Source organism: Hevea brasiliensis, chromosome 5 (genome assembly GCF_030052815.1).
Source record: "Hevea brasiliensis isolate MT/VB/25A 57/8 chromosome 5, ASM3005281v1, whole genome shotgun sequence".
Taxonomy (NCBI): Eukaryota; Viridiplantae; Streptophyta; class Magnoliopsida; order Malpighiales; family Euphorbiaceae; genus Hevea; species Hevea brasiliensis.
The window spans coordinates 24,130,021-24,154,851 of record NC_079497.1 but is presented as its reverse complement, the minus strand read 5'-3'; positions in this window follow the sequence as shown (position 1 = coordinate 24,154,851).

Genomic DNA, 24,831 nt, shown 5'->3' with positions numbered 1-24,831 from the left:
TGTTTCCTATTGTCTTAAGTTTATTCTCCTTTTTGAATCACTCTAATTGGAGTTTTGTAGCTCAAGTTATATCCAAATTACGGTTACTGTTCATGCTGCAGATTTTAGTTCTGGCAGATTATTGATCCGACTTTGTTCAGCAATTTGATCAAGTTAAGTCCATAATTTGGTCTAATTTTCTTCATATGAAATGTTCTACTATGCCTTAGGTTTCCATCAATTCAAGAATCACCTAAATCAGAGTTTTCTAGAGAGAGTTATAGCCATTGAAACTTTACTGTTCATATGGTAAATCTGCAGTTCTGCAGATTCAGTAGTTCAAGTTTGCTCAGTAATTTGATTGGGTTAATGGCATAATTTGGGTTTGTGTTCTTCATGAAAGTTTTAGGTCTATATCTCATCTAACCACTGATAAAATTTCAGGTCATTTTGACCTGCCTAGCTCGAGTTATGACCAAATGAACAAACACTGTTCATTTGGTCAGTTTGTGAAGGGTAGCCTACAATTTTCCAACTTTAGTCAATTTGTTCACTAGGTTTTAGTCACTTTTTGGGCATGCTTCCTTAATGAAAATTGTGTCATTTAGTGCCTATTTTCATTCCCAATTGGTCTCATACCAATTGGACTTGTAAAATTTCATTTTTTCATCCCTCAAAGTTGACTTGATCATGCTACAGCAGCATGACCACACTCCTTCTGAATTTGACTTTAATTCCAACACTTCTAACACACTTAATTAGGTCACCATTTTTCACTTCAAAATAGGTCAAACATATCATTTACCAATTTCTCCAAATTTTTGCCTCAAAACCCTAGGTCTCAAACCTTAACCACACTAATCCATTGCAATTAACTAAGGTTTATATACCCATTCAACCCATTCAAATCATGCAAATCACCCTCCCCCTCATGCTGGCCGAAATTTAGTAATGGTCCCTCATAATTTTTTTTCTTTTCATTTTAAGCATATTACAAGCTAATTCAAGCTAAAAACACAACAATTAAATCTGAAACTTTCAAATTGATGTGCTTACCTCACTTGAATTTGAATTCTCTTTCTTCTTTCTTTGATGACCAAGCTTCTTCTCAAGTGACTAAATCAAGTTTTTGTGAAGCAAGTATGGAAGGATTTGAGGTTTAATGGTGATTTCAAAGCTTGAAGCAAGCTTTAATGGAGGTTTAACTATGGTGAGGGAGAGAGAGGGATAGGAGGCGGCAAGTTTGGGAGCAAGATGACTTTTAGTTGATTTTTTTTTTCTTTTCTTTTGTTTGGTTTTTATCCTTATGGAAGACCCAAAAATCTAATTAAGTAAATATATTAAGTATTATTTTTTTATGACATCATGCATGAGGTCATGCATGATGTCATCACCTTTTGACTTTTCCATTTTCTTTTTTTTTCTATTTATTTTTCTATTAGTTTTTTAATTTAATTCTTGATTCTGAAATTTTTTTTTCTCCAATTTTATTTGACAGTTACGTCAAGAGTCAGCTCTTGGGGTCAATTAACCAAATTGCCCCTCGCCGATTCATCCCGGTTTTTAAATAATTCAGTATTTCTTTCGGCTCCCTGACCTAATTATTTGACTGGCTTAATAGTTCTTTTTTATGATTTTCATTTTTCTACTGTGTTCGTAATAGTCCTAAGGACCCCGGCGTCACATTTTACGGTTCAAAATTTGAGTTTAAAACGACTTCGCAGTCGTTCTCGAGAAGGTCACCCATCGCTGTGACTCTCGGCTTGTTTAACTTCTTATGTTCTGTTTTTCTTATTTATACTTAACTAATTGGCAATTACTAATTATTTGTGTTTATAGGTTATCTAGTTGTCTTAGATGTGATTCTAATCCCCTTAATTGTCCGGACCGACACCAGTCACTGGAACAGTGAGATCTACCAGGCTATGCAAATGGGGGTGTTACAAACACACTTAGGGAAAGATAGTGGAAGCAAGAAAGAAGAGATTTGGTGAGTTTTTAACAAGCTTCATAAGAGGTAAGTATCCATTTCTTCATCCTTTCTTTGTAAAAGTTTGAGTTAGTGTTGTGGTGAGTTGATTTATGAAAGAGATTGGAAGAATTGATCAGTTAGGGAGGTGTTCCATTTTCAGCAGCCATGGAAGTTCAAGGTGTTTAGCTTGCTTTTACATGTAATTGATCGGAAATCATGTTGATTAAGGTCATAAGATGTTTTAGCCAATGTATTTTATGTGCATGTTTGAGTTGAGCAATTGAAATTAAGGGTTTGAAAGGGAAATTTAATACCTTAGTAAACTACCATTTGTGGGCAGCCTTTAAACTCATGAATTTATGTATGATATCATGAAACTTATTGATGAATTCTGGTGGTGATAATTTAGGGGCAGTATGTATAATTGATGATGGAAGTTATATGTAATGGTTAGGAGTGTTATGTGTATATATTGTTTGGAATTGGATTTTGTGAATTGGAAGTGTAATTGGTGTATTGTCAATTGGTTATATACTGCCCAAAGTGACTATAATGTAAGGTGATAAATGAATGTGCTAATGTACCAAATCAAAATTGGGTAGAGAAGTGGACTTATAGCAAGGTAAATATGAAATTTATAGATGTTTAAGCAACGTATTTAAGGATAGTATGCAAATGAGCCTATAATCCTAAATGTGTGACTCCAATTGGTATGAGGCCAATTGGAGGTGAAACTAGGCACAAAATGTGCCAACTTTCATGTTGAAAGCCTACCAAAATTCTATCTAGAAAGTGACACTAAAACTGACCTAATTCGGAATTGCAAACTTGGTAACCCAGAAATTGACTATTTGAACAGCAGTCAGTCTTTTGGCCATAACTCACTCAAAAAAGGTCTAAATGACCTAAAATTTATACCGTTGGAAAGCTTAGACATAGAGCTATATCTTTTGTAGAGATCACAAAACCCAAAAATGACCATAAGCAAGTCAAAATGCTTGTACAAATTCGGGCATAAAACCTGCCAGAATTGGAAATGACCTAAAAATGACCTAAGTTCACAATAAAAAGGCAATTTGACGAGCAATAGTAAAATGACCATAACTTGGTCCAAAAAACTTCAAATGACATGAAATTAGTGCCAAAATATCATTAAGACATAAATCTACAATTTTTCTCTTTTTGACTAGAACCTAAAAACCAAGGGAAATAAGACATTTAGCTAGAGTAATCTAGCATATAAAATCTGAAAAATGGCAATAAAATGCAATAAACTTTAAAATGAAATTGGTAACATATACCAACACTTAGAGACTATAAAATGTGACAAATTAGAAACAATTTAAATGAGTACTAAAACACTTTAAATTGTGTGTTTCAGTTAGTAAGGACTCAGGGAAGGGGAAAGAACCACTGAGTCAAGGCCAAGAGGCTACTCATCAGAGGTTTGTGCACAACAGTTATTTCTTTTGAATTTTTCAATTGAAATAAATTATGACAATTTGTATGTTATTGCTTAAATTATGGAAAATTTGTTTGAACGAAATTTGATGGATACTTATTGCTTGAAAAATATTGCAAATGGTTTGAAACCACAGCTGTTATGTATATTTGATTGAATTCCTCGCTAACTTGTCTAGTGGGACGAATTGGCTTTGAATTCCCTCTCTGGTTGAAGTGTTGAGGTGTGTGCCAGTTGAGGACAAATAGGATGAGTACTCATATAATTGCTAGCTAGCTATGTTATTCCTCATTTGCCTTTGGCTTTTGGGAAGAATTGGACTTTGGAATCATGATTAAGCTGTGTGTGTGATTTATTAGTATTTATTGAGACATTGTGAAATGGAGTTTAATTCTTTATGACATTCTCTGTCTTTTGAATTTAACTATGATTTTAAGTATCCACAGTTTATGTGATTTATGATTTATGGTTTTAAATTGTATTTTCTTAATGTTGTGCACCACTGAGACATTGGCTCAGCGATAGCTTTTTCATTATTGTCGCAGGTAGACAGACAGATAAAGCAGTAAAGTAGGCTGCTTGTGCTACACTTTTGGGATATTATCGGGTATATTGAGTATACCATTTCGTTGTAATTTTTGTTGTAATGTATGTGAACTGTATGTATATATTGTACTTGGTCTTGAGCGGTTATATACTAAAGTTGTAAATTATTTTAGCCTGTAAAAATGTTGTATTATACTTCTCTTATCTCAGCTTTTGAACTACTCAGTCATTTGGCTTTCTATTTTTGGAACTACTGAAAATGAGGTTGAATTGAGTTCGACAAATATTGAGAAAATTGATTTGTGTTGAGCCATATTGGAGTTTGGGAATGAAACAAATATATTGGAAGTGCTTTTTACAGGTTTTTGAAGAATTTTTTTGCTCAAAATACAGACTACACTTTGCCAAAATTTTTATAGAATCTATTGATATTATAGATTTGTTGTGTAATTTAACTTTGAGCAAAAGGTTTTAAAACCTGTCTAAAGTGCTCACTACTGTATAAAGACATAGCAAATTGTTTAAAATCCCTTGTAGTATATTTAATGAGTTATCAGTAGGCGAAGTTCGATAATTCATTATGTATACTATGGGAACACATTATGCCTTACGGAGGGGTAAGGTGTGACAGGAAATTTAACTGATTTAAATGAAGGGAACTTTCTGTTAATGAAATGAAGCATGATTGATATAGTTATTTTAAATTAAAAATAAAGAATTAATTTGTAATTTTTTTAAACAATTGACTCTAATTGAGACTTGAAATTGAGATCTCACAGTTTTATAATGATTTTAATACCACTAAATTAAAGCTCTTTAATTATAATTTTTAATAAATATAGCAAAATAATATATATATATATATATATATATATATAGTTGTAATTTTTGTAAAGAGAATTGAAGAACTTACTTCAAAATTTTATAGATTTTGTAAGTTTTGTATAGAGGTTTTGGAGATATAATTCCAAAAAGGACTTACAAAGGTTGCTTAACACATGAGCTTCCTAAGATATACTACAAGGAAGTTAAAAGAGGTTTTGTAAGTAAGGCAGAGGTAAAGCAGGGATGGATGACCTTTTTCCTTCCTTCTACGCCTTCTGGGTTTTGTAAGAAGAAAAGCTTTGGATGCTTTCTTCGGATTCTTCAAGAATGCTTTGAGGGATTTTGGATGCCAAAAAGATCTTTTCAAGAAGAATGCCTTCTAACTGAATGAAAGCCTCCTTATATAAAAGTAGCCAAGGGCATGCTTTGAAATTTTATAGATTTTGAACAGTGTCTGCCACTTGATGTCTTCACGTGTGAACAGTGCTTCTCCACATGCGAACAGTGCAAAAGATGACAGGTGAACAGTATCTTGTCGGGTTTTGAAATAAAGAAAAAGTAAAAAGTACAAAAGCATAAAAGTAAAGGAATAATACAAAATTAAAAGTCACAGCAAAAGCAAAGTAAAAAATTCAAAAAGAAAAAAGGATGATTTATTACCGCCATAAATTTCTTTTGCTGGTCTTCAAATTTTTTTTTTTATAAAAAATTTTGTATCTGCGAAGAGATACCACAACCTTCTTTATTATCGTCTCCCAAATTGATTATGGGTTCTGAATCAGAATTGGCTGCAGAAGAATTTTTTCTATTTTGCAATAATTGTTTCATTATTGCAAAATATTCTTCATCATTTTTAACTCCCGCCAATTTAGCCATGGCATGTGATCGTTGGGCCAAAAACAACTGGTTTTGTACTAGATTTTATGATAAGAGATTTTTCCCCTTAAGCCACTCTTTTATTCCTTGGTTTGTAATTGCTTCGGGGACATAGAGTGAGTCCCATCATTTTACCTTGAATCTTTTGGTAATGGAATTTAGTCCATCTTGGGGTCGAAATTCAAAAAATTGGATGAGAACCTAGGTAAAAAGAATTTTGAAGAAAATAAGAGAAGAGGCAAAAACCTTTTCTCTTTGGATGAAGGTTTGTAATGGGTTTTGAAGAGGTTTAAACTCTCTGAGATTTGTGGTATAAGAATTTTAGGTATTGCACCAAAGTACTTCCACCATTGAGCAAGTCATGTAGGAGTTTTGGAAGGATCAAATGTTTTTTGAAAATAGAACAGCCATGAATGACTATTCTTGTGGTTTTATATGAGAAAGGTATTATACCATGCCTGTTGGTAATCCCAGTAGTTGAAATGTTGGCAATGGTCAATCATGTTTTGGAATGATAAAGGGAAAATTTTTGGTTTTGTAAGTTCTTGCCCCTAATTAAAAGGATTAAGGACATTTTGGATGTGACAAGTTGAATAAGCCAGATCAGCATGGTTTTCTTTTAAGTAAAAATGTTTGAATTTTGCTGAGCCAGTGAATTCAAGGATTGCCTAGTAGTAGGATTGGATCTTAGTAAGATCTTATGGTTTGTAATGCCATCCTTTTGGAAAAGCTTTTAAAATTGCAATAGAGGCATCTTGGAATAAAAATTCATCCTTTATAATTAGAACATTTTGAAAATGCATTTTTGTAATCCATTGTGAAGACTTCTTTTTAATTTTGTTTGGGACATAATTATTTGAGAAGAATTCAATTGGGAAAGACTATTTGGGAAATCGATTTGTAAAATCTCATTTGCTTGTGAAATGTTTTGAGAAAGGGTTTTTCAAGAGGAAGATTCTCATTTCTCAAGGGTTTTAGAAATGGGTTTTGTAGATTTACCTTTCTGGGTAATGTTTTGTAAGGCCTAAAGAACTTCATGAGATTTGGATAGCGATTCTATCCATTTTTAAATCTGGTTATCAGTCTCTAGAGCCTGAAACTCAATATATTTTATATGATCTTCTTCTTCTACTCCGGCTATATCTGCCCAAGTTTGTATAGGCTTTGTAAAAGAGATAGCTGGTTTTGTAGGGTTTGCTTTTGTAGAGGCTGAGGCTTCACCCTTAGTATTTTTCTTTCTGGGCATTGGCCTATTTTGAAGAAACTCTATGGTTAGAAAGTCTGGGATGGAATTTGCATCTCCTTTTATAAATTCAATTTCAAAATAAAAAAATACTTAAAATTGCTTGCCATCGTGCAAAAATCTGTTTTTATGCAAGATTTTGAACATCTTTTTACAAAACTTCTTTGGCTGATTTGCAATCAATTCTAAGCAAGAATTTTTTATTTAATAAATTATGTTGAAATTTTTGTATGCACATGACAATTGCAAGAATCTTTTTTTTTTTTTTTATTGTAGAGTACTTCTTTTGACAATCATTCCAATGTGAGGAATATAATTGAACTATTTGTTCTTTTTCATTTTGAAATTGTTTTAAAATTCCTCCACAACCTAACTCTGAGGCGTCCGTTTTGACTACCTTAGGGCCTAATAGATCCGCTAAATGCAGACAAGGAATGGTTTGGACCTGTTGTTTAATGTGACGGATCATTTTAGTGTGATGATCTATCCACGGAAAAGGCTTTTTCTTTAACCTATTATGCAAGGATTTTGCTAGATGGTTAATATTTGGACAAAAATCTAAGACATAGTTCAGACTGCCTAAGAATCTTTGGAGCTGAGTTTTATCCAAGATTTTGTCAGGGAATTTATTTGCAAATTCTAGACTCCTCTCTATTGGAGTAATGGTCCCTTGGGAAATATAATGTCCTAGAAACCTAACCCTGGTATGAAAGAGAGAAATCTTTGATTTTGATATGGCAAGGCCATTTTGTTTTGTAATATAGAAGAATGTTCTTAAATGTTTGAAGTATTGTTCAATTGACTCTGAGAACACAAGAACATCATTTATATAGACTATGCAGAATTTTGAAAATGGACTAAAAATTTTATTCATAATTCTCTAGGATTCTGATGGGGCATTTTTCAAGCCAAAAAACATGACTTTCCACTCATACTATCCAAAAGGAACTGTGAATGCGGTTTTGTATCTATCTTTTGGATCAATTTGTATTTGCCAAAATCTTGATTTCATGTCAAATTCGGAAAATATAAAAGTAGAATGAAGTTTTTATAAAAGATCTTTTTTGTTTGGAATTGGATACCTAATCCATTTTAAAGCTTATTCAAATGTTTATAATTAATTACTAATCTAGGAGTGCCTCTTTCTATTTCTAAATTTTATTCACATAAAAAGCTGCAAAACTCCAAGGAGACGTGGATTTTGTAATTAATCCTTTTTTCTTCAAATCTAAAATTTCTGAATGACAATGTTGTTCAAGTTCAGCATTCATTTGGATCGGTCTGGCTTTTATAGGTATTTGTCTTTCATCGAAATCATTTTCATACGGCAAGTCTACCATATGTTGTTTTCGATTCCAAAAAGTATTTGGTAAATCAGAACAAATTTCTTTTTCAATCTGAGTTTTGAAATCAGAAATTTTCCTTTTTACCAAGTCATTTTGTAATTGGTTTTTAATTCTTTTCAAAGAAACATCTTGCTGTAAATGCTGCAAGTGTTGTTTTTTCCCTTCTATTAAAACATTAATCTCATTATTATAAATGGAACAAGCTTTTATAATATTGAGATTCCTTGTTTTTGGTTTTGTAACAAAAGGGAAAAGAAGAGTTTGTTTTGTAGTTTTGAAAGAGATATTATCACTGTTAACCTTATAGGGAGTTATCAAATTAATGAAAGAAGTCCCTAAGATTACACTATGATGAATATCTTGGACAATTACAAATGAAGTTTTGAAAAGAAAATCACCACTAGCTATAGAGGCTTCTGTCTTATAGCTAATAGCCATTTTCGAATTATTTACTACTAAAAGTTTTTCAGTGTTTTTTTTATGAAATTTCTTTCGAATGATTCCTTCTTTAATACAGTTTAAATCTGCACCTGTATCAAATAAGGCAAATGTATTAATTTTGAAATCTTTTGGAAAAACTATTGTGATTTTTATTAAATATTTTCTAGAAGTAATCTGGTTGAGGATAAAAAGAAAATCTTCTGTAGGTTTTTGAGTTTCCAAACTATTTTCCTTATTTTCTTCAGATTTTTTTTGAGGTTTTGAAAGCAAAAGCTGGATTGCTTTTGAGTCCTGTGCTTATTTTTCTTTAAGCTGTTTAACCTCAATTTTAGTGATTTTTATTTCTTTTTGGAGGCATTAGACTATAGCTTTGGGTTGTTTTGGAGGTTTCTTTCTACCTGTTATGGTTGTAAGGCCTTATGTGGGTTTTTCCACAAAAGGTAAAATAGAAGGGTTCTGTAATTCCTTTTGAACTTCAGAATTTTCTTCATGCTTTAAAACATCTAAAGCTAATTCTTGATTTTTTAAAAGCATGTTGACATTTTTTGTAGTTTCTTTAGATGCAATTTCAGAGTTTGAACTGGATGAATTAGTGACTAATCCACCTTTTTGTAAAGGCATATTTTCTTCGGACTCCTGGTTGGAGTTTGAAGAATTAGAAGAATTAATACTCAATTTTTGAATGACTAGTTCTTCTTTTTGTAATGATTCATCATTGTTAGTGAATTCAAAAATTTCAAACTCACTTTTTTGTTTGTAATTCTGGGATTGTATTTGGAAGAGCTTCTTTTTGTAATTCTATGGTTTCTTGAGGATTCTGATGTTTTGGGGTGTTATTTTTATGAGGAGTTTCTGTAACGCTCTCACTTTAGGTAGTTCTGTACATTCTACTGTTCCGGTGACTAATGTCTGATCGGATAGCTAGATGTCTGGAACTACATTTAAACTAAAGTGAGAAGTCATAAATTGATCAAATGAAGATCAAGTGAAATTAAGAAAAAAATAAAAGAAGGGACGTGCAACTCGGTTAAATGAGCCAGAGGTCACGGTAATGGGTGACCCTAACGGGAAGCGACTGTAAAGACAGTTGTCAAGCCCTAGACTCATGGGAAAACCCTATAAAATAATTATTTGGGACTTAATTGGAGAATTTATGAGGTCTAAATGGCAATAAAAAAATGCCAAGAAAATACAAGAAAATTTAGTCAATTGGTACAGACAATTGTAACTCGATGAACACAACGAAAGACATTTTGGTCATTTCACCCTTAGAGGTGAATTTTGACTTAAATGTCAATTAAAATTTCAAAGATTAAAACACTAAGAATGAATTAAACTCATGAAGTGTGAAATAGGAATGGGAAAAAAAAGAAATGAAATGAAAAAAATCAAATTTGTGACATAAGCATGACCAAGCATGACATCATTAAATTCTAAGAACCTATGAACATAAGACAACTATTTATTTTGTTTTATTTTAAGTGATAATCATCTTCTTCTCTAGCCATTCTCCTGTCCAGCCCTCTCTCCCCCATTTTCCTCTCAAATTCTTTCATTTTCCTATCATTGAAACACCATTTCAAGCTTCCAAACTATTACCTTCCTCCACCAAAATTGTTGGCAGCCTTGATAAACCTCCATAGCCAGTCATAAAACCCAAGGAAAGGGGGAAGAAAAGTGAAAGAAAAATCTAATTGGCAGCCCCAAAGAGGTGAATCAAGTGTTGGGTTGATTGAAGGTTGCTTAGTGCTAGAAGAACAAGGTTAGTGCTATTCCCTTCCTTTCCTCTTCTTGTAAACTTGAAGTTAAGTATGAATATGGAAAGAATTGCAAGGAAAATTGAGAAACTATACATGTTTGATTGAATAGAAATTTTGGCCAGCATGTATAGTTGTGGGAATTGATGAATTTAATTGAAATTAAATGTTTTTATTGGAGTTGCTTAGTATGTATATGTGATTAGAATGTTAGATTGCATGGTTTGCATGAAATGGAAATTGTGGAAGCTAGGGTTTGGAACTAAATTTGGGGGATTGATATAATGTTGTACAGTTGATGTTATTGAGGTTGATTATTGACTATATGAAGTGCATTGCATGTGACTTGAAGTTGGTAGTAGTGTGGAATGGTGGTTTTAGGAGTGTTGTTCTTGTGCAGGGAATTCAAGACCTATGAGTCTAGTGTGTTTAAATGAGCATAAGTAGAGCTAGACAGCTCCAATTAGTGTGAGGCTAATAGGAGATGAAATTTAAGACCTAAAGCTAAAATTTTCATCAAGAAACCTAGCCCAGAAACTGCCTATAAAGTGACCTAAAATTGGCTTGAATTCGGGTAACCATATGCTGGACCAGGAAAAATGACCATATGAACAGTAATTGTTCAAATGGCCATAACTTATGCTAGGAAAGTCAGAATGACCTGATTCTTGAACCATTGGAAAAATTAGACATAGTAGAGCATTTTTTATGAGGACTAGAAACCCTAATTCTGACCCTAACCTAATCAAATGGTTAACCAAATTTAGCCTAATAAAATTGCCAGAACCAGAACCTGACCAGAAAAACCTGGACATTGACCAATCTGACTAGTTGTGGCAAAAATGCCATAACTTGGGCCAAAAAACTGAAAATGCAGTGAAACCAAAGCCAAATTTTCTATAAGATCTAGAACTACAAATTTGGAGTTTTGACCAAAACCTAGAACCTAATGGAACATAGACAATTTGCTAGGAAAAGTTAGTACTTCCAATCCTTGATTTCTGAACCTGAACCCAAATGCCAACTGACTTCGAGACAGTAGTTATACCATAATTTTCAATAGGAAATTTCAATAAGGATGAACCAAACTCACCTAGAACCCTAAGAAATAGAGCTATAACTTTGATGGATTGACTAGAATTCAAATCTTAAGGGAACTTAGAGAAATTGTTAGGAGAAGTCAGAATTCCAAACTTGGAATTTCTGAATTTGAGATATTTGGTCATTTAACCCTCGGATGGTTAAAAGACCATAACTTTCTCTAAAAAACTTCAATTGACATGATTCAAAATGATTTGAAAAGCTAAGATAAAGGCATAAAACTTTATTTTAGGGACCTAGACCCAATTCTAAGCCTAAGTACTTGTAAATGTATGACAAAAAAGATGGAAAATCCTAAAACTAGTAGTCTTACATGGTTTAGCACCCTGGATAATCCTTAATCAATTGACTATAACTAGAGTTATACCACTTCAAATTGAATGATTCAAAAGGGAAATTTAAGTTAACACATAAAGAAACAACTTCCATGGAGGAAGTATGGCCAAATGGACTATGCATCTTGGCCAAATTGCTAGAGGAAATTAAGGTATAAAATCTGAAATCCATGAAATGTTCATGGATTACTTGGAATATGAATGGTAACTCACCTAAATGACTTGATAAACACCTAAATCATATGAATAAGTAGTTGGGGCTTACATTCCCATCATAAATAGAACACATAATACATTAGTAATATAACTTGAAATATGAAATGTAATTAACATAAATGGATTGTTAAATGTATAAATGAGATGAAGCTATCATTAGGACTTATATTTCCATTGCAAATAGAATAATAATACCTTGCTCACTAAATGGTGTATGAGAGGAAATAATGTGAATCCTAAATACTTAGTATGCAAAACACTTCTTGAATTGTGAATGATAATTCATATAAATATTGTAATGAATAAATAAATCACATGAATGTATGAATAGGACATTTGTTCTTGTCATGAGAGAAAGGAAAAATGTTTTGAGTACAAATAGTACATGAAATCAATTTATGTGAATTGTAATAAACATGAATGATATGATGAATGCATAAGATATGGAGAAATGAGATTTGGAAATTTATGCTTCTACCATGAATAGAATTAAAATACTATAAAATATAAATGGAACACGTAATGAAATAATGAAACATATAAATACTTAATGGTATTATTGTGCCTATGTATTGCCTAGACATGTGTTTCAGATTGAATAGATTGGCATGCCAATAGGGGATTGATTTAGCAGTACTGTGTAAGGCTTTATGCCAGCATTTACGGCTTGTATGCCCGATTATGTGTTACCATGGCTTTTTAGCCATATTGATTACATATGTGGTTGATGTTATGCATCCCATGGTATGACGGCCCAAGGCACCATAGTGTCCAGTGCCAACTATATTGATTTCATACGTGGTTGATATTACGCGTCCCACGGTATGACGGCTCGAGGCACCATGGTGTCCAGTGCCAGGGACCCGTGTATCCAGTCCCGTCAGCCTGTCATAGGTTACTTGGGCAGTGAAATAAGTTAAAAATATTACAAATTAGATAAAAGATGAGAAAGATCTATAATGAATTATATAATAGTTCTAAAAAATTTATTTATTATGAAATGACCCAAAATACACAGAAAATGTTAAATAAAGCAATGTAAGGGCTAGAAAAGTAAGTATAACTTAAACAAATGCATCTTCCATAATAGTATAAACATAAATTTGATATTTTATTAATTTTGTATATTGTATACTATTATTATAAACTTATGAATTAAGCGCTTCCAAAGAACAGTAAAAATGACAAAAGATATTAAATGTTAAAAATTTCATATGAAATCAAATAATTCCTAAGTACACAAATTATGCTCTATTTTTATTTTATTTGTATATATTATTTCCTTGTTATATTATTGCACCACTAAGTAGAAATGCTTAGCGTGATGGACTGTTTCCTTGCGTAGGTACTGAAGATAAAGCTCAGAGGACATTAGACTGGGATTTCAAGTTCGAATCTACAGAAGTGTCCAAGGTGTCACCTCCTCAACAATGCATATAGATAGGGCCCATATAGGTCATATTAATGTATTTTGTACATTATAAATATTCATGATATTGTAATGTAAATTATGAATCGATGTAATTAATTTGTAAATCATGTAAATTAATAAAGTTTGAGAATTTTTATATATAAATTGAGCATGTATGGATATGTATTGAAATGAATAAGGAAATTAAACTACATAAATGATATTTGAAATTTTTTTTTTATACGTATGAATATGAGTTGCAAGAATTGAATGTGAGATGATGATGATGAAATTATATATTATTTTATTGAAAATTTATGTGAGATTTTTAAACAGATAAATAGTAAAACACGCCAAATGGTAATAAAATAGGAGAAACTCTGTTAGTTTCTCCTTAGAATATAATTGATTTTAAAATATAACGAGAATAAATTTATTAAAGGAATAAAGTAAGATAAGATAAGGTGCTCTGGCACTGAATGTGGCATGTCTTGCTCGGCTACACTGTAGACTGGGTTAGGGGTGTTACATTTATAATGAGGCCATTGTGAAAGACGGATTGGTATGCCACAGAAGTGGTAGACCCTCACTTAGGATGGACGAGGTGAAAAGCTCCCTGAAAGATGGGAAACTAGTCCCACATCAAAATGAGAGCAGAAAGTAATGATATATAAAATGGGGGAATTAATCACTAGAGACGCCTTCTGGTGGAATGGCCTGGAGAGTTGGAAGAACTCCAAGGTTAAGCGTGCTCACTTGAAAGAAATCCTAGGATGGGTGACCTCCTGGAAAGTTCTCCATTCCACCTATGGGACAAAACCATGAGGCTTATGGCCAAAGCAGACAATTCCTCTAGTGGTTGGAGCCTAACCGTTAAAATTGGTATCAGAGCCGAATGCTTCCCCCAGTACGGTACGTCGAGCGAGGACGTTCGAGTTTTAAGGAGGAGGAGGAAAGGCCGTCGTGAAAGACGGATTGGTACACCACAGAAGTGGTAGACCCTCGCTTAGGATGGATGAGGCGAAAAGCTCCCTGAAAGATGGGAAACTCGTCCCACATCAGAATGGGAGCAGAAAGTAATGATATATAAAATGGAGGAACTAATCACTAAAAGTGCCTTTTAGTGGAATGGCCTGGAGAGTTGGAAAAACTCCAAGGTTAAGCGTGCTCGCTTGAGAGAAATCCTAGGATGGGTTATCTCCTGGGAAGTTCTCCATTCCACCTATGGGATAAAACCATAAGACTTATGGCCAAAGTGGACAATTTCTCTAGTGGTTGAAGTCTGACCATTATAGTTTCAAGCTCTTTATTTAGAACTGGAGTAAAAGTTGAAGCTTCTAGTCTAGCTTTCAAATCTTTTAGTGTTTGTACAAACTTAGCTCGATTATCTGATGGCTCCTGTTGGTTTGATTTTGTAGATTTTTTGGATTTTTTGGATTTTTTGGAAGTTTTGGAAAATGGATATGAAATGTTATATTTTTTGGCACACATTTCAAACTAGTCAAAGAAAAGAATATGAACTTTATGTTGGTATATAAAGTCATAATATTCCTTTTGAATTTCTTTCCTTTGATCATAAAATTTTTTGAAAAATCATATTTGTTTTTTTATGATTTTTAGGGGAATAAAAATCATCATGCAAATATTGTTTATCTACTTCAAATTCCTTTTCAAGCACATTAACTTCATGGTTTATATTTTTTGTAATGGCTGAAAAAGTAGGAGAAGTGGTTTCTGATTCTATTTGGGTTTCAACCTGAATAGACTTGTTTTGTAAATTTGTATAAACTGGATGATGAACATTTATAGAGTAATTTACATTTTGTAAGGTGGAACTAGGTATTTCTGTGGTAGAAAACCTAGAAGAGCTAGGTAAATCTGAGGTAGAGTACCTAGGCTGGATATTTTGTATTTCAATTGTTTTTGTAATAGGCAAACTTATGACAGAGGGTATACGAGATACTCTTCCTATGTCTACCATACTGGATGTCGAAGAATCATCTGAGAACTTAAGGCTTCTGTTAAAGCTAAGGCTGACTCTTCCATCTTCATACTAGGTTATTTGCCTTAATTGAACGTTTGGTTCAACTATTTTTGAAGATTCTGGTTGCACTGCACCTTCTAAGATCCATTCTTCTGGCAGAGTTATGTCTTTCCATTGTATAGATCTAGGTATTATAATGTTGGATTTTATGAGATCAGTTTGTAAAAGCAATATTTGTAACAACCCTCACCCGACTACAGTGTAGCCGAGCAAGGCATGCTACAATCGGTGCCGGAGCACCCTAACTTATCTTACTTTATTTTTTTTTAAATAATTTCGAATTCATTTAATTTAATATCAATTATTTTTCGACGGAGAAACCAGCGGAGTTTCCCCTATTTTATTATCGTTTGGCGTATTTCAATATTCACCTGTTTGAAATTCAACAATATTTTCAAAATAAAATCTTATCCATGCTAATCATAATTATCTCATTAGTCATTCTCAAAATTTTCTCATATTTCAAATCTCATCCATACATTTCAATTTCATAATCATTTCCATACATTTCCATTCATACTCAATTCATATGTAAACATTTCAAATTTCCTTAATTTACATAATTTACAAAATAATTACAAAATTTCATAATTTATATGATTTATAAATTAATTACATATGAAAAAGCTAATTTACATTACAATATAAGAAATAAATAACATACACAAAATACATGATATGCTTAATGTGAGCCCTATCTACATGCATTGCTGAGGAGGTGACAACCTTGAACGCTCTGCAGATCGATCAGAACTCTAAAATCTCTGTTTAGTATTCGCTGGGCTTTAACTTCAGTACCTATGCGAGGAAACAATTCCATCGCGCTAAGCATTGCTGCTTAGTGGTGCAATAATATAACAAGAAGATAATATACAAATAATGATAGAAACAAAATTCGGATAATTAAGATTTATTTATACTTCACATGCGATTTCTAAAATTTAAAATGTTTTATCCTAATTTAGTCTTCTTTGAAAGTGTTTATTTCGCCAATGTACAGTAATAATGTACAAAGAAAAATGATATGAAAATAATAAATTTATGCTTATATTATTATATAAGTCACATTTGCAATATTTATTTATGTTATAATTTTCTTTGCTAATCTTTTAGCATTTTTTCAATACTTTCTAGGTTGTCTCAGATTCTTTCATAATAAGTAAATTTTTGATATCGGTCCAGTTCATTTCGATACTTTCTAATAAATAACTATTCTAATTTATTTTAGGTCATCTTACTCATTTATTTTATTTAATTTCTAATATTTTTAATTGCTAATATTCTTAACTTATTTCAATAAATTTCACTGCCCAAGTAACCTATGACAGGCTGACTAAACAGGATAACGGGTCGTTGGCACTGGACACCGCAGTGTCTCGGGCCGTCATACCATGGGACGCAGAACGTCAACCACGTATGCAGTCAGTATGGCTAAAAAGCCATGATAACACATAATCAAGCATAAAAGCCATGAATGTTGGCATAAAGCCATGAATGCGGGCATAAAGCCATGAATACGGGCATAAAGCCATGAATACAGGCATAAAGCCTTTCGCAGTACTGCTAAAACAATACCCTATTGGCATGCCAAACTATCCAATCTGACACACATGTCTAGGCAATACAAGGGCACATAATATCATTAAATATTAATATATTGTGTTTTATGAGTTTATTATTTCATGATAAATTTCATAATTTATACATTCATCATAATATTCATACATTCCTTACATCATTCATATTGATCACAATTCATAACAATGGTGTTCATATACCATTGTCCTCAAAATATTTTTCCTTTCTCTTATAAAGAAAACTAATGTTCCATTCATATTTTCATGTGATTTATTTATTCATTACAATATTTATATGAATTCATAACTCATACAAGGTGTTATTATCTTATTTGTAATGGAAACATAAATCCTAATGTAAACCTCATCCCATTTATACTCAACAATCCATCTAGGTTAATGTCATTTCATATTCAAGTGGTATTACTTATGTTTTATTAGACCTACTAGTAATGGGAATACAATTCTTAACTATATACTCACATAACTTAAATGTTCATTAAATCATTTAGGTGAATTACTATTTCTATTCCAAGTAATCCATGAATGTTTTATGGATTCCAAATTTCATACCTTAATTTCCTCCACCAATTTAGTTATTATACTTTATGTCTTTGTACTACTATTCACATTACTATTCACTCAAATTGTTGAATTTTTAATACATAATAAATTTATTAAATCTAAGTTCTCCAAGATACCACATTTTGCATTCAAAATTTGTTGGTATTGGTTGCCAATACCATTTCCAAGCTTAATGTTAATTGGGCAGAATTTTCAGTTTTCATACTTTGTCTTTACTGTTCCATTTGTCACTTTTGCAGTGGGAATTTGGAAAAATGTTCAACATGAAAGTTGTTCCTTATTTTGTCTAGTTAAATTTCCTTTTTCGAATCACTCCATTTGGAGTTTTGTAGCTCAAGTTATGGCCTAAAAACCATAACTGGCCGGATTGGGCAGAACCCAAAATTCTGGGTAAACTTGTTTCTGCCAGATTTGGTAACTCAAGTTTGGTTGGCAATTTGACTAGGTTATGATCATAATTTGGGTCATATTTCTTCATGAAAGTTGTTGGTCTATATCTTTACTTGTTTCTGGTAAAATTTCAGGTCAATTGGACCTTGCTACATTGAGTTATGGCCAAATGACCAAATACTGTTCATTTGGTCATTTTGCCCAGGCAGATTGCAGGTCACCCGAATTAGGGCAAACATTTGGTCAAGTTGGTTTGGTTTTCTGGGCATGGTTTCTTCACCAAAGTTGTGCCATTATGTGTCTAGTTTCACCTCCAATTGGCCTCATACCAATTGGAGTCACACAACCTCAGTTATAGGTCAAACAATACCCTGGACTCATAGGTCCAAATTTCCTGCATAAGAGAAGCACTCCCAATTTTCAATTTCACCCAACTTCCAAACTTCAATTCAAATTTATAACACTTCTAATAGTCAATAATCAACCTCAACATCATCAAATTCAAGTTACAACACAAAATTCCATATTTGAGCAAACCCTAAATCAACTTGCAATAATTTTAAATTCCAAGAGAATTTCTAGCACTAACCTTATTTTTCTAGTTTCAAGCAACCTTCAATCACCCTTCACTTCAATCAAACTCCACTTCCCCCTTGTATTCCACTTCTGGCCAGATTTCTCACTTGGAAATTTGGTGTGTTTTCTTCACTTCAAGGCTGGATATAAAGTTCCCTCAAGGTTTCCAACAATTTTGGTGAAGAGAGGGTGGTGGTTTGAAAGCTTGGAATGGTGGATCTATGGTGAAAATGAAGAAAATTGAGAGAGAATGGTGAGGAGGAATTGGGACGGCAGATTTTGCTGGAGAAGAAGGTAGCTTTTTCCCATTTTAAATTCATTTTTATCCATTTTTATTAGTTTGTCAAATGGTGATTGGGTGGAGGCATTGTTAATGACATCATGTGATGTCATAATTCTCAATTTCTTTCATTTTCTTTTTCTTTTCTTCTCTACTCATTTTCAATTTAATTTTTAGTAATATTTATTCATATTTTAGATCATAATAATTATTTACTTAACTGGAAAAAGTCGGCCAAAAATCATCTCTGAAGACGAAATGACCAAAATGCCCTCCGTTTGGCTTAACAGACTAAAATTGTCTGTATCGATTGAAAAATTTTTCTAAACCTTTTCTTGGCATTTTAATGTCATAAAAACCTCAATGACTCTTCTCTGGAGTCTTAAAAATTATTTTATGAATTTTCTCCCTAGTCTAGGGCTCCTAGTTGCGAGAACCGCAACTTCCCACTGGGTTACCCATCGCTAGGAAATGTTAATTGGGCAGAATTTTCAGTTTTCATGCTTTGTCTTTACTGTTCCATTTGTCACTTTTGCAGTGGGAATTTGGAAAAATGTTCAACATGAAAGTTGTTCCTTATTTTGTCTAGTTGAATTTCCTTTTTTGAATCACTCCATTTGGAGTTATGTAACTCAAGTTATGGCCTAAAAACCATGACTGGCCGGATTGGGCAGAACCCAAAATTCTGGGTAAACTTGTTTCTGCCAGATTTGGTAACTCAAGTTTGGTTGGTAATTTGACTAGGTTATGATCATAATTTGGGTCAGCTTTCTTCATGAAAGTTGTTGGTCTATATCTTTACTTGTTTCTGGTAAAATTTTAGGTCAATTGGACCTTGCTACATTGAGTTATGGCCAAATGACCAAATACTGTTCATTTTGTCATTTTGCCCAGGCAGATTGCAGGTCACCCGAATTAGGGCAAACATTTGGTCAAGTTGGTTTGGTTTTCTGGGCATGGTTTCTTCACCAAAGTTGTGCCATTATGTGTCTAGTTTCACCTCCAATTGGCCTCATACCAATTGGAGTCACACAACCTCAGTTATAGGTCAAACAATACCCTGGACTCATAGGTCCAAATTTCCTGCATAAGAGAAGCACTCCCAATTTTCAATTTCACCCAACTTCCAAACTTCAATTCAAATTTATAACACTTCTAATAGTCAATAATCAACCTCAACATCATCAAATTCAAGTCACAACACAAAATTCCATATTTGAGCAAACCCTAAATCAACTTGCAATAATTTTAAATTCCAAGAGAATTTCTAGCACTAACCTTATTTTTCTAGTTTCAAGCAACCTTCAATCACCCTTCACTTCAATCAAACTCCACTTCCCCCTTGTATTCCACTTCTGGCCAGATTTCTCACTTGGAAATTTGGTGTGTTTTCTTCACTTCAAGGCTGGATATAAAGTTCCCTCAAGGTTTCCAACAATTTTGGTGAAGAGAGGGTGGTGGTTTGAAAGCTTGGAATGGTGGATCTATGGTGAAAATGAAGAAAATTGAGAGAGAATGGTGAGGAGGAATTGGGACGGCAGATTTTGCTGGAGAAGAAGGTAGCTTTTTCCCATTTTAAATTCATTTTTATCCATTTTTATTAGTTTGTCAAATGGTGATTGGGTGGAGGCATTGTTAATGACATCATGTGATGTCATAATTCTCAATTTCTTTCATTTTCTTTTTTTTTTCTTCTCTACTCATTTTCAATTTAATTTTTAGTAATATTTATTCATATTTTAGATCATAATAATTATTTACTTAACTGGACAAGTCGGCCAAAAATCATCTCTGAAGACGAAATGACCAAAATGCCCTCCGTTTGGCTTAACAGACTAAAATTGTCTGTACCGATTGAAAAATTTTTCTAAACCTTTTCTTGGCATTCTAATGTCATAGAAACCTCAATGACTCTTCTCTGGAGTCTTAAAAATTATTTTATGAATTTTCTCCCTAGTCTAGGGCTCCTAGTTGCGAGAACCGCAACTTCGCATTGGGTTACCCATCGCTAGGAAATGTTAATTGGGCAGAATTTTCAGTTTTCATGCTTTGTCTTTACTGTTCCATTTGTCCCTTTTGCAGTGGGAATTTGGAAAAATGTTCAACATGAAAGTTGTTCCTTATTTTGTCTAGTTGAATTTCCTTTTTTGAATCACTCCATTTGGAGTTTTGTAACTCAAGTTATGGCCTAAAAACCATGATTGGCCGGATTGGGCAGAACCCAAAATTCTGGGTAAACTTGTTTCTGCCAGATTTGGTAACTCAAGTTTGGTTGGCAATTTGACTAGGTTATGATCATAATTTGGGTCAGCTTTCTTCATGAAAGTTGTTGGTCTATATCTTTACTTGTTTCTGGTAAAATTTTAGGTCAATTGGACCTTGCTACATTGAGTTATGGCCAAATGACCAAATACTGTTCATTTTGTCATTTTGCCCAGGCAGATTGCAGGTCACCCGAATTAGGGCAAACATTTGGTCAAGTTGGTTTGGTTTTCTGGGCATGGTTTCTTCACCAAAGTTGTGCCATTATGTGTCTAGTTTCACCTCCAATTGGCCTCATACCAATTGGAGTCACACAACCTCAGTTATAGGTCAAACAATACCCTGGACTCATAGGTCCAAATTTCCTACATAAGAGAAGCACTCCCAATTTTCAATTTCACCCAACTTCCAAACTTCAATTCAAATTTATAACACTTCTAATAGTCAATAATCAACCTCAACATCATCAAATTCAAGTCACAACACAAAATTCCATATTTGAGCAAACCCTAAATCAACTTGCAATAATTTTAAATTCCAAGAGAATTTCTAGCACTAACCTTATTTTTCTAGTTTCAAGCAACCTTCAATCACCCTTCACTTCAATCAAACTCCACTTCCCCCTTGTATTCCACTTCTGGCCAGATTTCTCACTTGGAAATTTGGTGTGTTTTCTTCACTTCAAGGCTGGATATAAAGTTCCCTCAAGGTTTCCAACAATTTTGGTGAAGAGAGGGTGGTGGTTTCAAAGCTTGGAATGGTGGACCTATGGTGAAAATGAAGAAAATTGAGAGAAAATGGTGAGGAGGAATTGGGATGGCAGATTTTGCTGGAGAAGAAGGTAGCTTTTTCCCATTTTAAATTCATTTTTATCCATTTTTATTAGTTTGTCAAATGGTGATTGGGTGGAGGCATTGTTAATGACATCATGTGATGTCATAATTCTCAATTTCTTTCATTTTCTTTTTCTTTTCTTCTCTACTTATTTTCAATTTAATTTTTAGTAATATTTATTCATATTTTAGATCATAATAATTATTTACTTAACTGGACAAGTCGGCCAAAAATCATCTCTGAAGACGAAATGACCAAAATGCCCTCCGTTTGGCTTAACAGACTAAAATTGTCTGTACCGATTGAAAATTTTTTCTAAACCTTTTCTTGGCATTCTAATGTCATAGAAACCTCAATGACTCTTCTCTGGAGTCTTAAAAATTATTTTATGAATTTTCTCCCTAGTCTAGGGCTCCTAGTTGCGAGAACCGCAACTTCCCATTGGGTTACCCATCGCTAGGGCACCGGCTCATTTAACTTGGTTGTATTTTATTTCTAAAATTTTTACTAAATTTTTCTTATCAATATTTGAGTTATTTATGGTTCCTCACTTTAGTTTAATTATTTTTCCAGACGTTCTAGCTGTCCGGACCGACACCGGTCACCGAAACAGTAAAATGTATGGAATTGCTACAGTGAGGGTGTTACAATATTTCTCCTTTTTTACTCTGAAACTTATGTTTTGTAGCAAAAGCAGAGATCATAGCTTTGTAATGAATTTTGTAAATCAATGCAAGAGGAATAGATCCATCAAGCATTTTGTAATTGTGAGTTTTGATTTGTAAGACAAGGGATTTTGTAATATTACTGTCATTTAACGAAACAGTAAAGTTTGGATGGCAATAAAAAAAGATAGGTTCACTACACAAGCTAGACTCTATTGAGCTAAGCAATAAGTCCTGAAAGTTTATGAACCTAGTATCTCTAAGAACTGCTAGGATTGAGGTATTCAACCCTTCTTTTATAAGAGGTTTAATTTGAAGGAACAGAAGCGTGAAAAACACAAGTTTATACCATTGAATTAAAAAATTTTCACTTAGGGTCACATGCATCATGCAAGATTTATTTTTATCTATTTGATTTCAATGATAAACAATATATTAAAACTCTTTTAATATGTTTTTGGATCTGTATTTGCCATTTAAGATTTTAAAATTAATCAGATTAATTTTAGAACCCTAGATTAAATCAAGAACGATTACACTAACCTCTTGATGCACATCGCAATGTCCGCACCTTTGAGATTTGTCTTCAGGACACCAAATGTGGTCCCTCTAGCTTGTCCACACCAAGAACACCTATAGCAGCCCTTGAACAGCTTCTAAAGCTTTTTCTATTAATTAGAAATTCAAGTTAAGCCTTTTAAGAGATTAGAGATGTAAACAGGACACTAGAAATAATTTCTAGTGTTCTTAATTCAAGAGATTGATGGCTAATCTCTTTGAATTGATGAGAGATGAAGAAAAATAGATGGAGAGCCTCAAAATGGAGTGACAAAGGAGAGGAGTGGCTGCTGGTTGTTTTTTCCTGTTCATAACAACACTCATATAGCTAGGTTAGCACATTAAACCCTTGCCACATGTCACTCTTTGATTAGCTCTAGGTTTAAGTGACCCAATCACATTGTGCCAAGTGTCAAACCTATATTTAATCTTGATTTTAATCATCTTACATGATTAAAAAACATTTGGCAAGCTTATGTGTAATCCCATGTGTCACCATCTCATGGTGCCACGTGTCACACTGTGAAATGACCAAAATGCCCCTGTGTCTTAATTTTGAGTTCTTAACCCAAAATAATTATTTTTCTTCTTCTAATTTATATCAAATATAAATTAATTAATTAATCTCTATAAATTAATTTCTCATTAATTAAATTCATATTTAAACACTTTAAATATAAATTTAACTTATACTATACATCCAATAATCTAGATTTGGTTTCAAGTCATGCTAGGGACTTTGCAATTTAATTGCAAACCAAACCTATTTAATTAATCAATTAAACTTTTTAATTAATTAATTAAATCATATTTAAATAGGTGATAACTTGTGTATGTGTGTGACTTACTAGGCTCATCACTAATTGGCAATGAGACATGATATCAACTCTTAATATCATCAGAACTCTTTCTTACCATAAATGATTTCTCTAAATCATTTTATGAACCTCATAGACCATGGTTAACACCTAGCATAGCATGCCATGGCCACCCAATTAGTAATAAGGTTTACCTTAAATGAACCTATAATCATATGTTACCATGCACTAGAATCTCTCTGTTACAAAATCCCAACTCAAGCTGGAGTTATGGTTTATGTCAAACTCCATTTGCTATGAATATTATATTCTCTTTTAATTCCAGTTCTTGATTAAAAAGATTTTCTCATCAGAAATTCTTTTCTGAATAAATCTATCTGTCCTGGCCAGGAACTTGAAACATCAAGAACAATTAAATGAACATAGGAATTTTTCTCTATTTACTTAGAGGAACAGATTCCATCTTGATCAACACCTACCTCCATATATAACTAGTAGGAGCCAACAGATGCCCATATACCCATACATAGTACAAGTATGAAAGCAGTATCAAACTCAAACTACCTATATAAAAGATAACTGTGCTATCTCAGGTATAAAATTATATGCACTGATATGATTTATGACAAAACATTGACAAGAGTAAACTCCATGTGCTTGTCATAAGTGTCACTGGTTTGGCCTACTTATCATTTATAAGTGCCTATCATGTTTGTTATATGGCATGAGACT